The 22,379-nt window shown below is 41.1% G+C and overlaps 1 protein-coding gene and 1 pseudogene across 1 annotated transcript in view; both read right to left on the bottom strand.

The window, feature by feature from the left end:
• The window catches only part of GABRG3 (gamma-aminobutyric acid type A receptor subunit gamma3), an 827,629-nt gene that overhangs the window by 94,703 nt on the left and 710,547 nt on the right, over positions 1-22,379 (bottom strand). The gene's annotated exons all lie outside the window — the stretch shown is intronic.
• LOC138929784 (ribonuclease P protein subunit p20-like) lies at positions 14,545-16,008 on the bottom strand (annotated as a pseudogene).

The following is a 22,379-nucleotide window of genomic DNA, read 5'->3' as shown; positions in this document are numbered from 1 at the left end:
TTCCCCACTGATGGGCAGGGACATGTCAGAGGTGTACTTTGGGGTTTGTATTGGTGTCATATGACTTTATTAGGCCTGTTTGTTAATGGTAGAGATTGTGTACCTGTCTTGCTTGTGGTTTGGCATAGGAGTCTGGCACTGTGTGCTCCAGGCAGTTGGGCGGAGTCAAGACATTGATTTTGATGGTGTAATATTCCCAGGGGCCAAGGCTTATCTGACTGTCCACTGTCCTGGACTTGTTCTCACCCTAGAGTCTCAGGCCTGACCTTTGGTCTGGGAACCAAGACACCACAAATCATTCATCACAGCAATAAAAAGGAATTGTTTTAAAAAAGGAAAACAAAACAACAACAAAAGAAAAAAAAGACTTAAAAAGACAAATGATAAAAGTAAAATCAAACAAAGAGAAATAAGAACAAAGGAATATACACACATAAGAAGTCAAAACAGAAGCAAAGAAAGCAAAGTACAAGACAGCAACCAACCAAACAAAAGAAATTAAAAAAAGAAATCCACAAATTAAAAACAAAAAAGAATAATTAAACAGGAAAAAAAAAAAAACCTGAAGCAGAGTGCCAACTGAAAAACAAAGCAAAGAAAATGAAAACATGAAAATGGTAAGAAAAAAAAAAAGAACAGAGAATCAAAGTTAAAATTATATTTAAAAGATCTATATACATTTTAGTCATAGTCAACAGAAGAATCCAAAATGCAGTTCTTGGGTGCAATCTCAAAAATGACAGAATGATCTCTGTTTGTTTCCAAGGCAAACAACTCAGTATTACAGTAATCCAAGTCTACGCCCCAATCAGTAATGCTGAAGAAGCTGAAGTTGAATCGTTCTATGAAGACCTACAAGACCTTCTAGAACTAACACCCAAAAAAGATGTCCTTTTCATCATAGGGGACTGGAATGCAAAAGTAGGAAGTCAAGAGATATCTGGAATAACAGGCAAAATTGGCCTTGGAATATAAAGTGAAGCAGGGCAGAGTTTTGCCAAGAGAATGCACTGGTGATAGCAAACACCCTATTCCAATGACACAAGAGAAGACTCTACATCTGGACATTACCAGATGTTCAATACCAAAATCAGATTGATCACACTCTTTGCAGTCAAAGATGGAGAAGCTCTGACACTCAGTTCAGTTCAGCTCAGTTCAGTCAATCAGTCATGTCCAACCCTTTGTGACCCCATGGACTGCAGCATGCCAGGCCTCCCTGTCCATCACCAACTCCCAGAGTTTACCCAAACTCATGTCCATCGAGTCGGTGATGTCATCCAACCATCTCATCCTCTGTCGTTCCCTTTTCCTCCTGCCTTTAATCTTTCCCAGCATCAGGGTCTTTTCCAATGAGTCAGTTCTTTGCACCACGTGGCCAAAGTACTGGAGTTTCAGCTTTGACATCAGTTCTTCCAATGAACACTCCTTTACGATGGACTGATTGGATCTCCTTGCAGTCAAAAGAACTTTCAAAAGTCTGACAGTGGGCAAAAACAAGAACAGAAACTGACTGTGGCTCAGATCATGAACTTCTCATGAACTTCTTGTTGCCAAATTCAGACTTAAATTGAAGAAAGTAGGGAAAACCACCAGAACATTCAGGTATGACCTAAATCAAATCCCTTATGATTATACAGTGGAAGTGACAGATTCAAGGGATTCGATGTGATAGACAGAGTGCCTGAAGAACTATGGACAGAGGTGAGGAACATTGTATAGGAGGCAATGGTCAAGACCATCCCCAAGAAAAAGAAATGCAAAAGTGCAAAATGGTTGCTTGAGGAGGCCTTACAAACAGCTGAGAAAAGAAGAGAAGTGAAAGGCAAAGGAGAAAAGGGAAGATATACTCATTTGAATGCTGAGTTTCAAAGAATAGCAAGGAGAGATAAGGAAGCCTTCCTCGGTGATGAATGCAAAGAAATAGAGGAAAGCAATAGAATGGAAAAAACTAGAGATTGCTTCAAGAAAATTAGACACACCAAGGGAACATTTCATGCAAAGATGGGCACAATAAAGGACAGAAATGGTATGGAACTAACAGAAGCAGAAGATATTAAGAAGAGGTGGCAAGCCAAGAGTGCCAGGCTGGGACGGTGCAGGAGAGGCCGAAAGGAGCTACCCCATGTCTGAAGTTGGGGCGGCGGCTGGGAGGAGCTACCCTACATCCGAGGCCAGGGGCAGCAGCCGAAAGGAGCAACCCCATGTCCAAGGAGCGGTGGCTGTGCTGTCACAGGAGGGCCGAGAGGTGCTACTCCACGTTCAAGGTCAGGAGGGGCGGTGGTGAGGAGCTATCCCTCGTTCAAGGTAAGGAGCAGTGGCTGCGCTTTGCTGGAGCAGCCATGAAGAGAAACCCCACGTCCAAGGTAAGAAAAACCCAAGTAAGATGGTAGGTGTTGAGAGAGGGTATCAGAGGGCAGACACACTGAAACCATAATCACACAAAACTAGTCAGTCTAATCACACAGACCACAGCCTTGTCTAACTCAATGAAACTAAGCCATGCCATGTGGGGTCACCCAAGATGGACAGGTCATGGTGGAGAGGTCTGACAGAATGTGGTCCACTGGAGAAGGGAATGGCAAGCCACTTTATTGTTCTTGCCTTGAGAACCCCGTGAACAGTATGGAAAGGCAAAATGATAGGATACTGAAAGAGGAACTCCCCAGGTCAGTAGGTGCCCAATATGCTACTGGAGATCAGTGGAGAAATAACTCCAGAAAGAATGAAAGGATGGAGCCAAAGCAAAACCAATACCAAGTTGTGGATGAGACTGGTGATAGAAGCAAGGTCCGGTGCTGTAAAGAGCAATATTTCATAGGAACCTGGAATGTCAGGTCCATGAATCAAGGCAAATTGGAAGTGGTCAAACAGGATATGGCAAGAGTGAACATCGACATTCTAGGAATCAGCAAACTAAAATGGACTGGAATGGGTGAATTTAACTCAGATGACCATTATATCTACTACTGTGGGCAGGAATCCCTTAGAAGAAATGGAGTAGCCATCATGGTCAACAAGAGTCCGAAATACAGTAATTGGATGCAATCTCAAAATGACAGAATGATCTCTGTTCATTTCCAAAGCAAACCATTCAATATCACAGTAATCCAAGCCTATGCCCCAACCAGTAACACTGAAGAAGCTGAAGTTGAACGGTTCTATGAAGACTTACAAGACCTTTTAGAACTAACACCCCAAAATACACAGAAGTGCTATATTAAAAAAAAAAAAAAGGTTTTCATGACCCAGATAACCACTCTGGTGTGATCACTCACCTAGAGCCAGACATCCTGGAATGTGAAATCAAGTGGGCCTTAGGAAGCATTATGATGAACAAAGCTAGTGGTGGTGATGGAATTCCAGTGGAGCTATTTCAAATCCTAAACGATGATTCTATTAAAGTGTTGCACTCACTATGCTGGCAAATTTGGAAAACTCAGTGTCCACAGGACTGTAAAAGGTGTACAGTCCACAGGACTGTAAAAAGAAAAGCAGTGTCCTCAGGACTGTAAAAGATCAGTTTTCATTCCGATCTCAAAGAAAGGCAATGGTAAGAAATGTTCAAACTACTGCACAATTGCATTCATCTCACATGCTAGCAAAGTAATGCTCAAAATTCTCCAAGCCAGGGTTCAACAGTATGTGCTCTGTGAACATGCAAATGTCCAAGCTGGATTTAGAAAATATAGAGGAACCAAAGGTCAAATTGCCAACATCAGTTGATCATTGAAAAAAGCAAGAGAGTTCCAGAAAAACACCTATTTCTGTTTTGTTGACTATGCCAAAGCCTTTGAGTATATGGGTCACAACAAATTGTGGAAAATTCTTCAAGAGATGAGAACACCAGATCACCTTCCCTGCCTCCTTAGATGTCTGTATCCTAGTCAAGAAGCAACAGTTAGAACTGGACATGAAAGAACAGACTGGTTCCAAATTGGGAAAGGAGTACATCAAGGTTGTGTATTGTCACCCTGCTTATTTAATCTATGTGCAGAGTACATCCTGTGAAATTCTGGGCTAGATGAAGGGCGAGCTGGAGTCAAGATTGCCAGAAGAAATACCAATAATCTCAGATATGCAGATGACACCACCCTTATAGCAGAAAGTGGTGAAGAACTAAAGAGCCTTTTACTGAAAGTGAAAGAAGAGAGTGAAAAAGTTGGGTTAAAACTCAACATTCAGAAAAGTAAGACCATGGCATCCAGTCCCATCACTTCATGGAAAACAGATGGGGGAACAATGGAAATAGTGACAGACTTTATTTTGGGGGCTCCAAAATCACTGCAGATGGTGACTGCAGCCATGAAATTAAAAGACTCTTCCTCCTTGGAAGAAAAGCTATGACCAACCCAGAGAGTATATTAAAAAGCCAAGACATTACTTTACCAACAATTGTCCTTCTAGTCAAAGACACAGTTTTTCCAGTAGTCAATTATGGATGTGAGAGTTGAATTATAAAGAAAGTTGAGCACCGAAAAATTGATGCTTTTGAACTGTAATGGTGCTGGAGAATACTTCTGAGAGTCCCTTGGACTGCAAGGAGATCAAACCAGTCAATCTGAAAGAAAATCAGTCCTGAATATTCATTGGAAGGACTGATGCTGAAGCTGAAACTCCAATAATTTGGCCACCTGATGCAAAGAACTGACTCATTGGAAAAGACTCTGATGCTGGGAAAGACTGAAGGCAGGAGGAGAAGGGGACGACAGAGAATGAGATGGTTGGATGGCATGACTGACTCTATGAACATGAGACTGAGCAAGCCCCAGAAGTGGGTGATGAATAGGGATGCCTGACGTGCTGCAGTCCATGGGGTCGCAAAGAGTCAGACACGACTGTGAGACTGAACTGAACTGATATATATTTTAAAAGCAAAGAAAAAAGTGAAAAAGGAATGAAAGAAAACAAAACAAACAAAAAAATGCCCAGAACAACAGAAAACCCATTAAAAGCAGAAGTATATGAAAAATAGGACCTGTGACTAAAAGTATCCCAAAAGATTAAATAATAATAATAATAACAAAACAACAACCATAACAACAGAGAATAAAGACATAAGAAAACCAAAAAAGAAAACAGAACCAAAAGCATAATGAATCAAAGCATAAGAAGAATAATAAATGTTTTCCCAGGGTCTCTTAGTGTCCTTGTTCCCACCATGAGCCACAGTCTACCTATGCCTGCTTGGAGGCCGTTCAGTGCTGGGTGGGGGCTGGGTTCTGGACCTGTTGTAGGCTCTGTGAGGGCATCTGGTCCTCCTTCCTCATTTGCTTACCCTCAATGTCCATAGGTATCAGAAGTAGAGAGTTTTCTTTTGTGGGGACACTCATTGTATTTTTTTTGTGTTGTGGAACCTTGGGCAGTTTTTATTTTCCGTCAATGTATCTAGGTTACAAAGCACTGACAACAGGTAAAGTCATAATCATAGCCAGGCTGCAGCTGGTTAAAGTGTGCATTTGTGTATCTAACAATGTGTGCACATTAAAATTATAAAAAGCCAGTTGCTTACATTGTCAGTTGTTATCTGTTTCACATGAAAACCAGTTCACCTCTGCATGTGGGCTACTCACAAGAGTCTGCTCCTGAGGCTGCCCTGGAGGACTTGGATCTGCTTCAGTGGGGACAGGGTGTAGAGATGGCATAACTGCTTAAATCTGGGGAACATCTATGGGGCCAGGTGAGCAGGGATGTCAATGGCCATGGGTGCAAGAGATATTGCCCTACTGGGATCCTTTTCTTGTTTCCAGTGACAGGCACTCAATGTGCAGTGCTGACCAGTCCTTCCAATGGCAGCTGATGGCATGTCAGGAGAGAGAGGCTACAGGGTGGTTCCACTCCCTGCATGTGACTCAACAGTAGTGCCCTGGTTCCATGGCAGTTTAGTTTTCCTCCAAAGGCATTCCATCTTGCATATTTCCTCCCTCCTCTTCCCTCAGGCTGTCTTCCCACAGCTGGTAGCAGTGCTCATTTGGGGATTGTTTTCCAATTCATAGGCTCCATCTCCCAGGCCCATACACAACAATGAGCATGCATCCCAGTCCAGGGTACGTTGGGCATGTACATGGATTGTGTGATTCTCACTTTATCCAGACTCACAGATCAGCTGCTTCATTCTCTTTTGACAGCCTCAAGTGCTTCCCTTCCTCACCCTAGGGTGCAGATCAGGTGCTGCTTTCTCTCCTCCTTCCTACTCAGTTACATGTGGATCTATATGGTCCTTTCTGGTGACCAGGTCTCCTGGTAGTGTTCAGCAGTGTTCTGTGAGTATTGTTGCAAGTAGAGATGCATTTCTGATGCAGCCATGGAGCCACATTCACCTACTCCTAAACCTTATTGGAACTCCCCTATCTTTTGTATTTGTAATTTAAATTCCTGAAGATGGTATGGTGGGGGTGGTAATGTAGTTGCTAAGTTGTGTCTGACTCTTGCGACCCCATGGCCAGGGTTCTCTGTCCTTGGGATTCTCCAGGTGAGAATACTGGAGTGGGTTGCCATTACCTTCTCCAGGGTATCTTCCCAATCAAGGAATTGAACCTGGGTCTTCTGCGTTAGCTGTCATGGTCAACAAAAGAGTCTGAAATGCAGTACTTGGATGCAATTTCAAAAACGACAGAATGATCTCTGTTCGTCTCCAAGGCAAACCATTTAGTATCACAGTTATTCAAGTCTATGCCCCAACCAGTAACGCTGAAGAAGCTGAAGTTGAACGGTGCTATGAAGACCTACAAGACCTTTTAGAACTAACACCCAAATAGATGTCCTTTACATTATAGGGGACTGGAATGCAAAAGTAGCAAGTCAAGAAACACCTGGAGTAACAGACAAATTTGACCTTGGAATGTGGAATGAAGCAGGGCAAAGACTAATAGTGTTTTGCCAAGAAAATGCACTGGTCATAGCAAACACCCTCTTCCGACAACACAAGAGAAGACTCTACACATGGACATCACCAGATGGTCAACACCGAAATCAGATTGATTATATTCTTTGCAGCCAAAGATGGAGAAGCTCTACACAGTCAACAAAAACAAGACCGGGAGCTGACTGTGGCTCAGATCATTATCTATTTTTCATTTATTATTTTTCTCTTCTCTTAAAAATATTAGTTATTTCCATACTAAAGTCTTTGATGGGTAACTCCAGTGTCTTAATGACCTGCGGAACTGTGTCTATACCCTATTATTTTTCCTATGGGTTTTGCTTATTTGACAATGGCACATACTTTGTAATGAAAATAGTGTTTTTTTTTTAAATCATATTTCAAAGATAATTCATTCTTTTTCTTTTTGATCAACAAGTTTGGGGCTAATCACTTCAATATGATCATGGATTAGTGTAACTCAAGGCTGAGTTGTAATTTGACAAGCTTGTTTCTTGGCTATTTCACATTTGTTCTAGAGATAACTCTTTAGGAATCCTGAGACCTTGGGCTGTTCACTATTCCCTTCTTCTGGTATCTCTCAATGATAATTTTTTTTTTCCCCAAACTGAAGGATGTTAACGCTCTATTCCACTCCTCAGAGACTTTTTTCCTTGCTTTCTTAAACCCTTTTTCAGTATAAAGATTAAAACATTTAATATAGTGTAGAGTTGATTTCCCTTTACTTCCTCTGACCATCAGTTCAGTTCAGTTGCTCAGCTGTATCTGACTCTTTGTGACCCGAAGGACTGGAGCACACCAGTATTCCCTGGTTATCACAAAATCCTGGAGCTTATTCAAACTCATGTCCATAGAGTCAGTGAGGCCATCCAACCATTTCATCCTCTGTCGTCCCCGTCTCCTCCTGCTTTCAATCTATCCTAGCATCAGGGTCTTTTCTAATGAGTCAGTTCTTCACATCATGTGGCCAAAGTATTGGGAACTTCAGCTTCAGAATCAGTCCTTCCAATGAATATTCAGGACTGATTTCCTTTAGGATTGACTGGTTTGATCTCCTTGCAGTCCAAGGAACTCTCAACTGTCTTCTCCAGCACCACCATAGTTCAAAAGCATAAATTCTTTGGTGTTCAACTTTCTTTATAGTCCAACTCTCACATCCATACATGACTACTGGAAAAACCATAGCTTTGACTAGATGGACCTTTGTTGGCAAAGTAATGTCTTGGCTTTTTGATATGCTGTCTATGTTGGTCATAGCTTTTCTTCCAAGTAGCAAGTGTCTTTAAATTTCATGGCTGCAGTCACCATCTTTAGTGATTTTGGAGCCCCCCAAATAAAGTCTGTCACTTCTTCCCCATTGATTTGTATGAAGTAATGGGACCAGATGCCATGATCTTTGTTTTCTAAATGTTGAGTTTTAACCCAACTTTTTCACTGTCTTCCTTCACTTTCATCAAGCTATTCTCTAGTTCTTCACTTTCTGCCATAAGGGTGGTGTCACCTTCATACCTGAGGTTATTGATATTTCTTCTAGAAATTTTGACTCCAGCTAGTGCTTCATCCAGCCTGGCATTTTGCAGTATTCTGCATATAAATTAAATAAGCAGAGTAACAATATACAGCCTTGCTGTACTCCTTTCCCAATTTGCAACCAGTCTGTTTTTCCATATCCGGTTCTAACTGTTTCTTCTTGACCTGCATACAGATTTCCCAGAATGCAGGTAAGGTGGTCTGGTATTCCCATCTCTTGAAGAATTTTCCATGGTTTGTTGTGATCCACACAGTGAAAGGCTTTGGCATAGTCAATAAAGCAGAAATAGATGTTTTTCTGGAAACTCTCTTGCTTTTTCGATGATCCAGTGGATGTTGGTAATTTGATCTCTGGTTCCTCTGCCTTATCTAAATCCAGCTTAAACATACGGAAGTTCTCAGGTCATGTACTGTTGAAACCTGGCTTGGAGAATTTTGGGCACTGCTTTCCTAACATATGAGATGAGTGCAGTTGTAAGGTAGTTTGAACATTCTTTGCCATTGCCTTTCTTTTGGGTTGGAATGAAAACTGAACATTTGCAGTCCTGTGGCCACTGCTGAGTTTTCTGAATTTGCTGGCATAGTGAGTGCAGCACTTTCACAGCAACATATTTTAGAATTTGAAATAGCTCAACTGGAATTCCACCACCTCCACTAATTTTTTTTCATAGCGATGCTTCCTAAGGCCCACTTGACTTCGCATTCCAGGATGTCTGGCTCTAGGTTGGTGATCACACCATTGTGGTTATCTGGGTCATGAAGATCTTTTTTTGTATAGTTTTTCTGTGTATTCGTGCCACCTCTTCTTAATATCTTCTGCTTCTGTAGGTCCATATCATTTCTGTCCTTTATTTTGCCCATCTTTGCATGAAATGTTCCCTTGGTATCTCTAATTTTCTTTATGATATCTCTAATTTTCCCACTCTATTGTTTTCCTGTTTCTTTGCATTCATCACTGAGGAAGGCTTCCTTATCTCTCCTTGATATTCTTTGAAACTCTGCATTCAGATGGGTATATTTTTCCTTTTCTTCTTTGCCTTTCACTTCTCTCCTTTTCTTGGCTATTTGTAAGTCCTCCTCAGACAACCATTTTGCCCTTTTGCATTTCTTTTTCTTGAAAAAGAAATGGGATGATCTTGATCACTGCCTCCTGTATACTGTCACTCATCTCTGTCCATAGTTCTTCAGGCACTCTGTCTATCATATCTAATTCCTTCAATTTATTTGTCACTTTCACTGCATAATCATAAGGGATTTGATTTAGTTCATACCTGAATGGTCCATTCTGAAGGAGATCAACCCTGGGATTTCTTTGGAAGCAATGATGCTAAAGCTGAAGCTCCAGTACTTTGGCCATCTCATGTGAAGAGTTGACTCATTGGAAAAGACTGTGATGCTGGGAGGGATTGTGGGCAGGAGGAAAAGGGGATGACAGAGGAATAGATGGCTGGATGACACCACGGACTCGATGGACGTGAGTCTGAGTGAACTCCAGGAGATAGTGAGGGACAGGGAGGCCTAGCGTGCTGCGATTCATGGGGTTGCAAAGAGTCGGACATGACTGAGCGACTGAACTGAACTGAACTGAATGGTCTAGTGGTTTTCCCTACTTTCTTCAATTTAAGTCTGAATTTGGCAATAAGGAGTTCATGATCTGAGCCATAGTTAGCTCCTGGTCTTGTTTTTGCTGACTATATAGTGCTTCTTCATCTTTGGCTGCAAATGATATAATCAATCTGATTTTGATATTGACCATCTGGTGATGTCTATGTGTAGAGTCTTCTCTTGTGTTGTTGGAAGTGAGTGTTTACTATGACCAGTGCATTCTCTTGGCAAAACTCTGTTAGCCTTTGCCTTGCTTCATTTTGTACTCCAAGTCCAAATTTGCCTGTTACTCCAGGTATCTCTTGACTTCCTACATTTGCATTCCAGTCTCCTATAATGAAAAGGTCATCTTTTTTGGGTGTTAGTTGTAGAAGGTATGGTAGGTATTCATAGGTCAGTTTAGTCACTCAGTCGTGTCCAACTCATGGCAACCCCATGAGTCGCAGCACGCCAGGCCTCCCTGTCCATCACCAACTCCTGGAGTTCACTCAGACTCACATCCATCGAGTCAGTATTGCCATCCAGCTATCTCATCCTCTGTCATCCCATTCTCCTCCTGCTCCCAATCCCTCCCAGCATAAAAGTCTTTTCCAATGAGTCAACTCTTCCCATGAGGTGGCCAAAGTACTGGAGTTTCAGCTTTAGCATCATTTCTTCCAAAGAAATCCCAGAACTGATCTTCAGAATGGATTGGTTGGATCTCCTTGCAGTCCAAGGGACTCTCAGGAGTCTTCTCCAACACCACAGTTCAAATGCATCAATTCTTTGGCGCTCAGCCTTCTTCACAGTCCAACTCTCACATCCATACATGACTACTGGAAAAACCATAGCCTTGACTAGACGGATCTTAGTTGGCAAAGTAATGTCTCTGCTTTTGAATATACTATCTAGGTTGGTCATAACGTTTCTTCCAAGGAGTAAGCGTCTTTTAACTTCATGGCTGCAGTCACCATCTGCAGTGATTTTGGAGCCCCCAGAAATAAAGTCTGACACTGTTTCCACTGTTTCCCCATCTACTTCCCATGAAGTGATGGGACTGGATGCCATGTTCTTCTTTTTCTTAATGTTGAGCTTTAAGCCAACTTTTTCACTCTCCTCTTTCACTTTCATCAAGAGGCTTTTTAGTTCCTCTTCACTTTCTGCCATAAGGGTGGTGTCATCTGCATATCTGAGGTTATTGAGATTTCTCCGGGCAATCTTGATTCCAGCTTGTGTTTCTTCCATGCCAGCATTTCTCATGATGTACCCTGCATAGAAGTTAAATAAGCAGGGTGACAATATACAGCCTTGATGGACTCCTCTTCCTATTTGGAACCAGTCTGTTTTTCCATGTCCAGTTCTAACTGTTGCTTCCTGACCGGCATACAGATTTCTCAAGAGGCAGGTCAGGTGGTCTGGTATTCCCATTTCTTTCAGAATTTTCCACAGTTTATTGTGATCCACACAGTCAAAGGCTTTGGCATAGTCAATAAAGCAGAAAGAGATGTTTTTGTGGAACTCTCTTGCTTTTTCCATGGTCCAGCGGATGTTGATCTCTGGTTCCCTTGCCTTTTCTAAAACCAGCTTGAACATCAAGAAGTTCATGGTTCACGTATTGCTGAAGCCTGGCTTGGAGAATTTTGAGCATTACTTTACTAGTGTGTGAGATGAGTGCAATTGTGCAGTAGCTTGAGCATTCTTTGGCATTGCCTTTCTTTGGGATTGGAATGGAAACTGACCTTTTCCAGTCCTGTGGCCACTGTTGAGTTCTCCAAATTTGCTGGCATATTGAGTGCAGCACTTTGACAGCATCATCTTTCAGGATTTGAAATAGTTCAACTGGAATGCCATCACCTCCTCTAGCTTTTTTCGTAGTGATGCTTTCTAAGGCCCACTTGACTTCACATTCCATGATGTCTGGCTCTAGATGAGTGATCACACCATTGTGATTATCTTGGTCGTGAAGATATTTTTTGTACAGTTCTTCTGTGTATTCTTGCCGCCTCTTCTTAATATCTTCTGCTTCTCTTAGGTCCATACCATTACTATCCTATATCGAGCCCATCTTTGCATGAAATGTTCCCTTGTTATCTCTAATTTTCTTGAAGAGATCTCTAGTCTTTCCCATTCTGTTCTTTTCCTCTATTTTTTTGCATTGATCATTGAAGAAGGCTTTCTTATCTCTTCTTGCTACTCTTTGGAATTCTGCATTCAGATGCTTATATCTCTCCTTTTCTCCTTTGCTTTTCGCTTCTCTTCTTTTCACAGCTATTTGTAAGGCCTCCCCAGACAGCCATTTTGCTTTTTTGCATTTCTTTTCCATGGGGATGGTCTTGATCTCTGTCTCCTGTACATTGTCACGAACCTCATTCCATAGTTCATCAGGCACTCTATCTATCAGATCTAGACCCTTAAATCTATTTCTCACTTCCACTGTATAATCATAAGGGATTTGATTTAGGTCATACCTGAATGGTCTAGCAGTTTTCCCTACTTTCTTCACTTAAAGTCAGAACCATTCAAATCAGCTTCTTCACCTTTACTGATTGGGCCATAGACTTGGATTACTGTGTTACTGAATGGTTTGCCTAAGAAATGAACAGAGATCATTTGCTCCCAAGTACTGCATTTCAGCCTCTTTTGTTGACTATGATAGCTACTCCATTTCTTCTAAGGAATTCTTGCTGACAGTAGTAGATATGATGGTCATCTGAATTAAATTCACGCATCCCAGTCCTCTTTAGTTCAGTGATCACTAAAATGTTGATATTCACTCTTGCCATCTCCTGTTTGACCTCTTTGAGACATTACTTTGCCAACAAAGGTCTGTCTAGTCAAGGTGATGGTTTTTCCAGTGGTCATGTATGGATGTGCGTGTTGGACTGTGAAGAAAGCTGAATGCCAAAGAACTGATTCTTTTGAACTGTGGTGTTGGAGAAGACTCCTGAGAGTCCCTTGGACTGCAAGGAGATCCAACCAGTCCATTCAAAAGGAGATCAGCCCTGGATGTTCTTTGGAAGGAATGATGCTAAAGCTGAAACTCCAGTACTTTGGCCACCTCATGTGAAGAGTTGACTCACTGGAAAAGACTCTGATGCTGGGAAGGATTGTGGGCAGGAGGAAAAGGGGATGACAGAGGAATAGATGGCTGGATGGCATCACTGACTCTATGGATGTGAGTCTGAGTGGACTCTGGGAGTTGGTGATGGACAGGGAGGCCTGGCATGCTGTGATTCATGGGGTCGCAAAGAGTTAGACACGACTGAGCGACTGAACTGAACTGAACTGAACTGAACTGAACTGAACTGAACTGAACTGAATACACTTTGATTCACAGACTTAACACTCCAGGTTCCTATGCAGTATTGTTCTTTACAGTATTGGACTTTACTTCCATCCTGTCACATCCTAAACTGGGCATTGTTTTTGCTTTGGTCCCATCTCTTCATTCTTTCTGCAATTATTTCTCCACTGTTCTCTGGTAGCATATTTGGCACCTACCGACCTGGGGAGTTCATCTGTCAGTGTCATATCTTTTTGCTTTTTCATACTATTCATGTGGTTTTCAAGGCAAGAATGCTGAAGTGGCTTGCCTTTCCCTTCTCCAGTGGACCACGTTTTGTCACCCTTACATATTTCAATAATTTCTTTTTAAAAAACAGTCTTACTTTTTTGAAAGAATGGTGAAAATAAATTGTAATTATATTTTTAATCTCCCTGTAATTAGCAAAATAACTGATGTATCACTTCCCAAAGTTACTTTGCTATTTCTGTGGAATATTAAATGTCAAAGATTAGAAACCACATTTATTTACCACTTTCCTTGGCACCAGCTGCTGCCAATGGAAGAGAAAAGTGAAGTTTAGAGACATTCATCAACTTGTGCAAGGTTGCAAAAATACCAAGTGCACAGATGGGAATCAAACCTAAGTCTGTTTCAAACCCATGCTCTCTCCCTCATAAGTGTACAAATACATTATAATTACATAGTGAATTAAAACCCTGGTTCCCAACTGCAATTTAGTTTCCCTGATGTAGGCTCTCCCACTCCCATTCACTCACAGCACTTGTCATAGTACATCACTTCATATTTTTTGGGGTGATATTCTGTTTAACGTCTAACATACCTCCTCCTCCCACACTAGACCAAAAGGACCATGTCCACTATAGGCAGGGATTCTATCTGTTTTTCTACCTCTGTACATTCAACACCCAGCACAGTTAACATACCACAATAGAGACTATGGGTTCTGACAGCAGACAGAAACAAGTGTGTTCCTGGTTCTTTTTTTTTTTTTTTTTGCAGTGAGGTGGCCAGGCATCAACACAACTTGAAAATTTTTGTTGTATAGGACAATGGTTACAGACCCCAGAGATTCAGGAAGACCCACTGGTTGGACCCAACAAAAGACACTATTTCAGAGTTCTCTGTGAGGGGACAGGCTTTTTCTGGTAGAATGTCCGTGGCAGTAATCAGTACAAGAAGAGCCACATATGAACCTAGTTTTTGGTGGGTGGGTGGTTAAGGAGGGCCAGCCTCATTTCAATTACTTGAGTGTGACCCTGAAGACACGGATGTGGATTACTGAGTTTGTAGATCTGGGTCAGTGGCTCTGCTGTATCTGTCCCTGGTTCCTGCTCACCCACAAGCTCCATGGTGGAGGTACTGGCTACCATGTACAAAGACTTGAAGCTGCCAGCCTGCAGCTGTAGGGCAATGTGGATGGCACAGTTGATAGGTAGGCCCAAGTGGTGGATGTAGATCTCAGTGCAGGCATTCTGATCCTTTGCCCCTCCGCCCAGCAGTTTCTGGCAGCAGGCCAGCTGGGCCATAAAGCCAGTCTTCTTGTAGATATAAATGTCTCCGGGCCTCCAGGTCTGCCATGGGGAAGCCACTTCTGCAGGATGTATTCCACTGGGTTGGGCTCAGCCTCGACCACGCCAACTGATTCAGTTTTTGGCTATGCTGTGTACCTCTCTCCAGTCCACAGGGCCCTCCACGTGCTCCTGGCCCCCTCCCCTGCCAGGCCACTCAAGCAACCAACTATAATACAAGACACTGCCCACAACACCCAGTCTGTAAGAAATGAAGACAAGGAACAGGGTCTACCGCAGGAATGACAGAATGCTAGCAATCCTAGCTTTTAAGAACAAGTTATTTTTCTCAGGTTCAATTTCCTTATCTAAAAAGATAGTATTACCTAACCCACTGGACTAAATTTATGGGGAAAATGATTTAATACAAATAAATTCCATAGCATGATGCCTTACAGTTAGCCAAAATTTAAACATGACTTATGAACAAAATGCTAGCTCATTATTATTCTTATAATCTTAACATTGAATAAATAGTTGTTGAATGGATGAATCTAAGCTCATTCAATTCAAAGTATGTGTGTGTGCTCAGTCACTCAGTCATGTCCAACTCTTCGCAACCCTATAGGCTGTAGCCCAGCAGTCTCCTCTGTCCATGGAATTTTCCAGGCAAGAATACTGGCGTGTGTTGCTATTTTCTCCTCCAGGGGATCTTCCCGACTCAGGGATTGAAGCCATATCTCTGTGGTCTCCTGCTCTGGCAGGTGGAGTGTTTTACCACTGAATCACTTGAACATTGTCAGGTTCTTCTTTAATTTCATCCAGAAGGGCTTGCTGTGGTGCCACTGCTTTATCACATCACCATCCAAAGTTTCTTTCATCTTAATTTTTTATGTAAAGGGATTCCTCAGTCTAACTGTCTGACCATAGGGCCTCTAATTACTGAATCTTATTGATACTCCAACACACGGTGCTGGTGGTTCATAGCACTTCCCATCCCCTTCCCCAGGCTCTACCTATATTGTTTGATTCATATTCTATTTCTAGATGCTAAGAAAATATTCCAAAAGATAAAACAATAATAGAATGTGGGTTCACCTCTCTGTGTGATGTCCACTTCTCCAGGAATTTGTCCCCTGAAGTTATGGTTGTTTCAACACCTGTCTCAAAACAGATTTTAGTATTACCCTATCCATTTTTTCGTTTTAACTCAGGGAAAGATTTGGTGTGCTGCAAGCCACTCAATAACCATTGGAAGCAGAACTTCACTTTTTAAATTTACCATGAAAAAAAGATAAACTTTCAATTTACAACAGTATTAGATTTATAGAAAAACTGTGAAGATATTTCATAAGTTCCTATATTCCCTAAGTCTAGTATCCATTAGAAACATATTACATTAATATGGTCCATTTGTTACAGAATACTGAAATAAAGACCATATTTTATTCAGATTTCCACAGTTTTTTCATAATATTCTTTCCTGTTTCAGGATTCCAATCAGGATACTACATTGAGATGGCTGGATGGCATCACCAACTCGATGCACATGAGTTTGGGTGAACTCTGGGAGTTGGTGATGAACAGGGAGGCCTCAGTTCAGTTCAGTTCAGTTCAGTCACTCAGTCGTGTCTGACTCTTTGAGACTCCATGAATCACAGCATGCCAGGCCTCCCTGTCCATCAACAACTCCCGGAGTTCACTCAGACTCCCGTCCATCAAGTCAGTGATGCCATCCAGCCATCTATTCCTCTGTCGTCCCATTTTGCTCCTGCCCCCAATCCCTCCCAGCATCAATCTTTTCCAATGAGTCAACTCTTCACATGAGGTGGCCAAAGGACTGGAGTTTCAGCCTTAGCACCATTCCTTCCAAAGAAATCCCAGAACTGATCTCCTTCAGAATGGACTGGTTGGATCTCTTTGCAGTCCAAGGGACTCTCAAGAGTCTTCTCCAACACGAGAGTTCAAAATAATCAATTCTTCAGTGCTCAGCTTTCTTCACAGTCCAACTATCACATCCATACATGACCAATGGAAAAAACCTAGCGTTGACTAGATGTATCTTAGTCGGCAAAGTAATGTCTCTGCTTTTGAATATGCTATCTAGGTTGGTCATAACTTTTCTTCCAAAGAGTAAGTGTCATTTAATTTCATGGCTGCAATCACCACCTGCAGTGATTTTGGAGTCCAAAAAATCAAGTCTGACACTGTTTTCACTATTTCCCCATCTACTTCCCATGAAGTGATGGGACCAGATGCCATGATATTCATTTTCTGAATGCTGAGCTCTAAGCCAACTTTTTCACTCTCCTTTTTTCCTTTCATCAAGAGGCTTTTTAGTTCCTCTTCACTTTCTGCCATAAGGGTGGGGTCATCTGCATATCTGAGGTTATTGAGAATTCTCATGGCAATCTTCATTCCAGCTTGTGGTTCTTCCAGTCCAGCTTTTCTCATGATGTACTGTGCATAGAAGTTAAATAAGCAGGGTGACAATATACAGCCTTGATGTACTCCATTTCCTATTTGGAACCAGTCTGTTGTTCTGGGTCCAGTTCTAGCTGTTGCTTCCTGACCTGCATATAGGTTTCTCAAGAGGCAGGTCAGGTGGTCTGATATTCCCATTTCTTTCAGAATCTTCCACAGTTTATTGTGATCCACACAGTCAAAGGCTTTGGCATAGTCAATAAAGCAGAAAGAGATGTTTTTCTGGAACTCTCTTGCTTTTTCCATGATCCAGTGGATGTTGGCAATTTGATCTCTGGTTCCCTTGCCTTTTCAAAAACCAGCTTGAACATCAGGAAGTTCATGGTTCACGTATTGCTGAAGCCTGGCTTGGAGAATTTTGAGCATTACTTTACTAGTGTGTGAGATGAGTGCAATTGTGCAGTAGTTTGAGGATTCTTTGGCATTGCCTTTCTTTGGGATTGGAATGAAAACTGACGTTTTCCAGTCCTGTGGCCACTGCTGAGGTTTCCAAATTTGCTGGCATATTGAGTGCAGCACTTTCACAGCATCATCTTTCAGGATTTGAAACAACTCAACTGGAATTCCATCACCTCCACTAGCTTTGTTCATAGTGATTCTTTCTAAGGCCCACTTCACTTCACATTCCAGGATGTCTGGCTCTAGGTGAGTGATCACACCATCATGATTATCTTGGTCATGAAGATCTTTTTTGTACAGTTCTTCTGTGTATTCTTGCCACCTCTTCTTAATATCTTAATATCTTCTGCGTCTTTTAGGTCCATACCATTCCTGTCCTTTATCGAGCCCATCTTTTCATGAAATGTTCCCTTGGTATCTCTAATTTTCTTGAAGAGATCTCTAGTCTTTCCCATTCTGTTATTTTCCTCTATTTCTTTGCATTGATTGCTGAGGAAGGCTTTCTTATCTCTTCTTGCTATTCTTTGGAACTCTTGCTATTGATGGGAACCTGGAATGCCAGGTCTATGAATCAAGGCAAATTGGAAGTGGTCAAACAGGAGATGGCAAGAGTGATTCTTTCTAGAGGTCAACATTCTAGGGATCACCGAACTAAAAGGGACTGGAATGGGTGAATTTAACTCAGATGATCATTATATCTACTACTGCAGGCAGGAATCCCTTAGAAGAAATGGAGTAGCCATTATGGCCAACAAAAGAGTCCTAAATGCAGTACTTGGATGCAATCTCAAAAACAACAGAATGATCTCTGTTCGTTTCCAAGGCAAGCCATTCAATATCATGGTAATCCAAGTTTATGCCCCAATCAGTAATGCTGAAGAAGCTGAAGTTGAATGGTGCTATGAAGACCTACAAGACCTTTTAGAACTAACACCTAAAAGAGATGTCCTTTTCATTATAGGGGACTGGAATGCTTAAGTAGGAAGTCAGGAAACACCTGGAGTAACAGGCAAATTTGGCCTTGGTATACGGAACGAAGCAGGGCAAAGGCTAATAGAATTTTGCCAAGAAAATGCACTGGTCATAGCAAACACCCTCTTCCAACAACACAAGCGAAGACTCTACACATGGACATCACCAGATGGAGGAGCCTGATAGGCTGCCGTCTATGGGGTCGCACAGTCATATAGACTGCAGCGACTTAGCAGCAGCAGCAGATTAAGTTAAGAAATTGAAAACAAGGAATAACACTTATTTATAAAAAGAAAGTTATTTAACAAGGATCATCTTAAATGCCATTAGAACACTGTGGGTGCTTTCACATTGTGAAATGCCATAAAGCACAGTTGTGTTTTATGAATACTTATCAAGTAGTCTTAAATGTTGACACCTAAGTCATGCTGCTGCTTCTGTTGCTGCTAAGTCTCTCCAGTTGTGTCCGACTCTGTGCGACACCATAGATGGCAGCCCACCAGCCTCCGTCATCGCTGGGATTCTCCAGACAAGAACACTGGAGTGGGTTACCATTGCCTTCTCCAAATTCATGCTGGATATGACCCCCCCAAAAAAAAAAAACACCAAAAAACAAAAACACAAAAAACAAAAAAAAACAAAAAAATACCACATATAGAATAACATATAGCCATGTGTGTAGGCATGTTATGACTTTGAGCTCTTTGTGTGTTCCAGTCCCACTCTCCCATTTCACTCTATCTTGAGTCCACAGTAATGGACTCAATTTCTATATATTAGAAATAATCTCATTCATTCTTTTTTTTTAAATTTTAGTTTTTTATTTTTTAAATTTTAAAATCTTTAATTCTTACATGCATTCCCAAACATGAACCCGCCTCCCACCTCCCTCCCCATAACATCTTTCTGGGTCATCCCCATGCACCTTGATGCACCTTCCTGAAAGCCTTAATTGTCACTAGAGGCTAAGTTTTCTCTGCAAAATTGGTTTTGGCTAAATGAATGGCTATAATAAAAATGCTTTGTTTGCTTAAAAAGAATTATGGAGAAGCTCATCAACAAGGAAAAGTTGAACATTTGCCATGATGTTACTTTAGTATTTTAAGGGGATTATAGAACCTCTTTTTCAGATCCATTAGTTCTGGACATGAATCCTATTAACTTTGAGTTTCTACAGAAAGAAGCATATGATAACTTGGAATTCCCTAAGTGGGCTATCAGATCAGATCTCCCAAAGCTGAAATGATATTTGTGAGGCCACTCTAAAGATTTTACATAGATAGAGACTAAGAATTATGTGAGGAAACATATTGAACAATGTGTAACCCATTTGAATTATGTTGATCTTAAAGAGTATAAAAGCCAAATATTTTTTATCAGTAGATGAACTCATGTAAGAATAGGGACTTGTTTTGTTTTCATACTTGGAGATATTAAAACATAAAAAGTGACCACCAAATAAAGAAATCTCAAAAAGAGTTTATTTTTATGTTATTTATTTTGTAGAAACACATTCTACTAATAAAACCATTCCTTGATTAACATAATCCAGATTATGTCTATAATCAACAACTACCTGCTTGTGAGAATTGTGTTGTAGTTAATGCCCATCAATGGCTGACAGTGAATGTAACAACTATTAATTTGTAAGCATATAAATTGGACTTTTTAATCATCCAAAAGGATATTTTCTTTACAAATGCAGTAATACAAAGATTGACTATGGTTGTAAAGCTTTTAAAAATCATTGTTGTTGTTGTTCAGTCACTAAGTCATGTCCAACTCTTCACGACCCTATAGACTGCAGCATTCCAGGCTTCCCTGTCCTTCACTATAACCTGGAGTTTGCTCAAATTCATGTCCATTGTGTCAGTGATGCCATCCCACCATCTTTTCCTCTGTCACCACCTTCTCTTCCTGCCTTCAATCCTTCCCAGCATCAGGGTCTTTTCTAATGAGTCGTATCTTCAAATCAGGTGGCCAAAGAACTGGAGCTACAGCTGCAACATCAGTCTTTCTAATGAATATTCAGGGTGATTTTCTTCAGGATTGACTGGTTTGCTCTCCTTGCATCCCAAGGGACTCTCAAGACTCTTCTAGCACCAGAGTTCAAAAGCATCAATTCTTTGGTGCTCAGCCTTCTTTATGGTCCAACTCTCACATCCATACATGACTACTGGAAAAAACATAGCTTTGATTATATGGACCTTTGTTGGCAAAGTGATTTCTCTGCCTTTTAATATATTGTTTAGGTTTGTCATGGCTTTTTTCCCAAGTAACAAGAGTCTTTTAATTTTTAATTTTTTATGGGCCATAGTATTGGTAAAAATAAATCAACTCATTTGAAAAAAATATTTTGCATAATGAAATGTATTATGAGAAATAAATCTGAAAAATTCTCTGTGGCAGAATGGATTTCTTTTCCTCTATAAGGATACATGTGGGATTTATGTGTAAATATTCTACTTAAATCAAATATAGACTTAATTATTGACTAGTATGCTAATTTTGTGAGGCTATTTTTTTTTTTGCATTTTATCCTCAGCTATGACTGAAATACTCAATATGTCTTCTCAATCCATAAAACAGTATTATTATTCATAAATGAAATGCTCAGAGTGATGTTTTATAGACTAATAATGCCATTGTTGACATTCCATGAAATAAGTATTTTCTGGTAAAAGGAATTTGAGGAGTGCTGCTTTAAACACAGATTTATACAACACAATTCTTCCTTGTGTTTAGGGACACTGCACATCTTCAGGAATGTGCAATATGCATGTTTCCTACTGATTGCTGTGATTAGGAGACAGTTCTGCTAACACCAACCTTGGTACCTCATTAGGATACTGTGACCTGCAGAAGTAGAGAGATGCCAAGAATCCTGATCATTGTGATTTCTTCCACAGGGTGCCAGAACTGAGCCCTCCTCCTTTCTGTGCTTCTGCAGCAATTGTTGGGACACATTTATATTGACATATCTCTCAATAACTTCTAATTCCTTGTCTTCTGTGTTGTAGGCTGGAAGCTCTCCAGGGTCAAGAAGTATCCAACACATTCTAACTTTTCCATGAAACATTTTTTGCAACTAAATGAATTAATAGATAAGTGAATCTAAGAATCAGTTCAGTTCAGTCGCTCAGTCGTGTCTGACTCTTTGCGACCCCATGGACTGCAGCACGCCAGGCCTCCCTGTCCATCACCAACTAACTCCCAGAGTTTACTCCAACTCATGTCCTGAAAGATTCCAGGAATCTCTCTGGAAATGCAGGTGCAGTCTATTACTTGTATTTCCTTAAGGCAAAATATATTCACAGGCTTGGAGCAATGAATGGAGGGATCCAGTTTCGGGCAGGCATTATTCTAAAACCTGCTTTATCTAGGTCTGTTCTGACAGGTCTCATTCTCTTGGTGTGTGTGGCTTTAAGGACCCTGTTAGCATGATTCTATCACAGACTAATGATGTCAACTTGTTCAGCCCCATTTTGGAGATGGTTGATGAACCTACCAATTGTTGTTCAGTTGTTCAGTCATGTCCAGCTTTTTGCGACCTCATGGACTGCAGCATGCCACGTTTCCCTGTCCTTCACCATCTCCTGGAGCTTGCTCAAACTCATGTCCATCAAGTCAGTGATGCCATCAAACACTCTCATCTTCTGTCATCCCCTTCTCCTCCTGCCTTTAATCTTTCCCAGCATCAGGGTCTTTTCTA

Source organism: Ovis canadensis, chromosome 18, assembly GCF_042477335.2.
Source record: "Ovis canadensis isolate MfBH-ARS-UI-01 breed Bighorn chromosome 18, ARS-UI_OviCan_v2, whole genome shotgun sequence".
In the NCBI taxonomy this organism is placed as follows: domain Eukaryota; kingdom Metazoa; phylum Chordata; class Mammalia; order Artiodactyla; family Bovidae; genus Ovis; species Ovis canadensis.
This window is presented reverse-complemented; position numbering and strand designations above follow the sequence as displayed.